This window comes from Globicephala melas, chromosome 3 (genome assembly GCF_963455315.2).
Source record: "Globicephala melas chromosome 3, mGloMel1.2, whole genome shotgun sequence".
In the NCBI taxonomy this organism is placed as follows: domain Eukaryota; kingdom Metazoa; phylum Chordata; class Mammalia; order Artiodactyla; family Delphinidae; genus Globicephala; species Globicephala melas.
This window is the reverse complement of record NC_083316.1, coordinates 138,992,835-138,997,531: the sequence shown is the minus strand read 5'-3', so window position 1 is coordinate 138,997,531 and position 4,697 is coordinate 138,992,835. Positions and strand designations below refer to the sequence as shown.

Below are 4,697 nucleotides of genomic sequence, written 5' to 3'. Positions count from 1 at the left end.
AGCATACACTCAATCAACAGTTGGTGAATAATGTATAAATAAACCTTGAAAGTTTTAGGCATATAGGATTTGAATACACTAATAAGACAATTTAATTTTTGGCAGAGCCAACAGCATTAAGCAAAAGCACGTGGTTGGAAAAGCAAGAGTTATTCAATGAGACTGGGCATGCCAATGTATCCAGAGGGCAAGATGCATGCACAACAGTCAGAAGAGGTAGAACTGGAGTGGTTAGTACAACCCCAACTGAGATTGAAGGTAATAACACCAATTAGGGGGCTGAAAATAATGCACATATGAGCCAAGAAAAACCTAAGCCAGGATATGGACAGTGGAAAAGGAAACTTGTTATAACCCAACATCCACTAAGAAAGGAGGAACTCTGCTGGCTTCAGCAGTACATACTCAAATTAGAGTAATACAGAGAAAATTAGCATGGCCTCTCAGCAAGAATGACATGCAAATTCAGGAAGCATTCCGTATTTCATAAAAGCAGCATGTGTTGACTGAATTGAGAGGGACCATAAAAATACATAAAAAGTCAAGAATGACCAAGCCCTTCAACTCTGGGTAACAAGACATTAGAGTGGTGCCTTTTCAACATAGGACGGGGGATTCATTTTGATAGGAAAAATATGAGTTATGTTTTAATATTAAACTTAGATTTTTGCACATCAAACAAGCAATTTCAAGGAGAAAGTGTAAGAGTTTAAAACAGACCACTGCAGAGATCAGAATTACACAGATTTTCTCACCAAAGACATAAATCAGAGCTTTTGGCTGAATCTAGAAAAGCAAATCTGAGTTGTAGTAAACATCCATAATATTGAAGGAAACTGGAAAGAAAAGAGAATGACCAACAGGAGAAGAAGGAAGACACTCAGAATGTTGCAGCACTAAGGAGACTAAAGAGCAGTCTTAAGGCAGGGGCTGATAATAGTGGAAATACTATGAGAAGATTAAGGAGAAGGCTGTGACCACCATGGAAGACATCAGCTACCTTTGAGAATGTAAATCAGGAGTGAACATCCAGTTCTTAATTTTAAAGGAGAACCAATGGTGAAGAATTTGATGAAGCATAATATGTACATAGTACTGCCTCAGGAAGTGTGGATATAAAAGAAAATTTTAGTGCTGAGCAGTAACAGCAGAGTAAAATAGGGTATTGTGTGTATATGTGTAAGACCGGGAAGGGGAAGGAGGTGTCAGGAGAGTGGGAACTGGTACACATTTTAAACACAAGAGAATATATTAATAATCAGGATCCAAAAATAAAATAATTTAATTGGCAGACTGCATAACCATATGGTGACTTTTTTTAAAGTATTTCTTCCACATCTCTTGAGACCTGCTCTGTCCAAAATGGTAGCCACCAACTACATGTGGCTATTTAAATTTAAATTAAAAGTTAAAAATTAAGTTCCTCATTCACACCAGCTACATTTCAAGTGCTCCACAGTGACACATAGCTAGTGGTTACCATATTGGACAACACGTATTCAGAACATTCTCCAAATCTCAGAAATTCCTATTAGAAAGATCATGGTCTTTTGAAAGCATGTAAATTAACTATGGATGTCCCTGAAATGGTTTAGTATTATAATGGAATAATGTATTCATCCTCTTTGGTTCTTCTCCAAAGTAAGCCCAAGCTCGTGCATGCACACACGCATACAGCATTTTACTATGAAAGACATAAATTATAAACAGAATCCAACTCGCACAGAACCATAAGCTTGATTACAAATCCCTAGAAGTACTACGTAGCTGGTGAATGTTTTCTTTTTTAGCTCTTTTTCCTGACACATCAATATATCAAGAATTTTCAGTAAACACATTTCACAGATGGGTTTCACAGATGGGCAGACTGAGGCCTCAAGTGAGGAACACATATTAGGAACAGTTATGAGAATGTCAGTTGCTCCAGCGTGTTTCTCTCTCTGAGGATTCTCTTCTCAGCAGCCGGAGCTCAGTCTGCTCCCACCCCATGTACTTCTAGAGGTAGCATTTCCTTTGCTCTCTAACAGTTGTCAAAAACCTCACCCACGGGCTATGTCAGATGCTAGATGAGAAATCAACAATAGATACTTCCTAGTAGCCGTGTACTCTGTATGCAGGTCGATATTTCATCCGACACAATCATCCACCGCACTATTATGGCATACAAATGCACTTCCATGTCCAGGTTTATATTGCTTTTCTGCCAAGGAGCCAAACAAAAGCTCTTCAAAAAAAGCATCTTCTTCAGTTTCTCCTTTCTATTCACTACAAATGCCATTACTCATATTTATTTACATGTGTTTATTTTTTTTATAAAGTTATTTATTTTTGGCTGCGCTGGGTCTTCATTGCTGTGCGCGGGCTTTCTCTAGTTGCGGTGAGCAGGGGCTACTCTTCGTTGTGGTGGAGGTGCTTCTCATTGCATTCTCTTCTCTTGTTGCGGAGCATGGGCTCTAGGTGCGCAGGCTTCAGTAGTTGTGGTGCACAGGCTCAGTAGTTGTGGCTCACGGGCTCTAGAGCACAGGCTCAGTAGTTGTGGCGCATGGGCTTAGTTGCTCCGCAGCATGTGGGATCTTCCTGGACCAGGGCTCAAACCCATGTCCCCTGCATTGAGAGGCGGATTCTTAACCACTGCACCACCAGGGAAGTCCCTGCATGTGTTTAATAAAGTTACATTCATAAATGCATCCAGAGTGTGCTCCAGCAAATCATAAAAATAGACCAGAATAATAAAAGGACATATATTTTGAAGGGATGGGAAGGATGATAAACATGGGAAAAAAACCCAATTAAGAATAACTCCACTTTCCCAACTTTCCACAGTGGAAGACTGGATTTTTCTGGCCTATGACTCCCAATCAAGTTCTCTTTGTCATTTTACGAACTTGTGAGGATAAAGATAGACAATAGTACTCAACAAATTTGAACTATAATTCTTGATGATTTTTTTAGACTTTCTTCTCTTTGTCCATTGTGTTGACATCACTGTACCCACCCAAGTAAACAATATGGGCAGCTACTAACAAAAGGGAACCGTCTCCATGATTCACTGGAATTATTATCTGATTGATCAAGACTGTTCTCACCAACCCCTGTCCAATAACTCACATGATTATCCTCCTCACATTCTTAAGTACTTCCCAGGTCTCCCTTCCTTCATTCAAGAGACTCACGATCCCCTAAGAAGTCTTTGTTTCAGACAGCAGGTTTAGCAAATAATTTTTTTCACCCCATCCCCCACTTCCTGTCACTTCCACTCAGATCACAGCTCAAATATCATCTCCACAATGAGGTCGTGCTTGGCCATCCCCTCTGCAACGAACTATCACTAACTCACTGTCACATCATCATACTTAATTTTCATCACAGCACTTACCATTAGGGGAAGTTATCTTTATATAGGTCCATAGTATGTTTGTTTAGTGTATGTCTTCCCTGGTTATAATGTGAGCTTCATAAAAGCAAGAATGCATCTGTTTTGCTTACCATACTGTGACTGCCACATTCTGGGCAGTCATATATCTACTTAAAATGCAGTTGAGTCTCCAGACCCAAACCCTAGTGCACAGTGAACTCAAGGGATAGAGATACACACACTAAATGACACCAGAAGGAAATAATCAAGCATATCAAAATGTGGGAGATTATACACAGTAACTGACTTGAACTCTCCAATACATCAGTGTCACGGTGAAAACAAAGTGGAGGGATTATCTGAGGAAGATTTAGATGTTCAATGATTTATGGAATTGTTATTTTCTTAGAAATGACAATGACATTGTGATAATTTAGCCAAATGTCCTTATTCTTAAGAGATCCATGCTGAATTATTAATGGCTGAAATTTTTAAATATCTGCAACTTAAATTTTCAAATGGAATGTTGAAACTCAGTGTGTGTGTGTGTGTGTGTGTGTGTGTGTGTAGACAGAGAGAGAGAGAGAGAGAGAGTGAGGAAATGTAGATAGTAAATCTTAAAGGATATTATATAGGTCTTTATTGTACTTGTCTTTTGACTTATTTCTTATGAAAATTTTCAAAGTTGGGAAAAACAGCATTTGAATAAATGACTAGCTAGATAAAAGGTAGCAAGTTCCTATTGATTCTAGCCTACCTAACATCAAGTACTCAGGATGCACTATTGCTCCAATTTTTCATGATAACAATGTTTATTTACACTTATTTAATAGTCTAAGCCATCAGTCTCTTGACTTTTGACAAGTTGTATGTCCTTTATACCACTTGGTTCAATGATAATCCTTATAGAATAAGAGCTCAGATGTCAGGAATTATGCCAATCAATTCATTTCCAATGCCCATACTAGAGTGTCAAACACAGAATGATGATTTATAAATTACTGGAGGAACAAAAATATATGCAGATCAACTGCCCATTTAGGTAAGTCATGGATCTTGAGCATCTAGATAGAGATCTTGGAACTAGTCCCAAGAGAGCTGTCCATGAAAGGGAAAGTAACACTGTAAAATGAAGTAAGTGCCAAATTCAGTTCCCAGATGTTTACACTGCAACTTATGCCAAGCCTACTTCAATCACCATGGTCACGGAAAAGGGCATCTTGCAGTGCCCAAAATGGCATAAAGCAAACTAATGAATTCCCATTTCCTTTGACTTTCCCAGATTGCTCACTAGCATACAAAATACAAGAGAGCAAGAGTTTGACTATTTGTTCACAAGGCT

At 38.7% G+C, this 4,697-nt stretch overlaps 1 non-coding gene across 1 annotated transcript; it reads left to right on the top strand.

Moving 5' to 3' along the window:
- Positions 1 to 384: 384 nt before the first annotated feature.
- LOC115844302 (U6 spliceosomal RNA) lies at positions 385 to 487 on the top strand. Its single transcript, XR_004036071.1, has one exon. It is a non-coding gene; the product is annotated as a U6 spliceosomal RNA (small nuclear RNA).
- Positions 488 to 4,697: the final 4,210 nt, after the last annotated feature.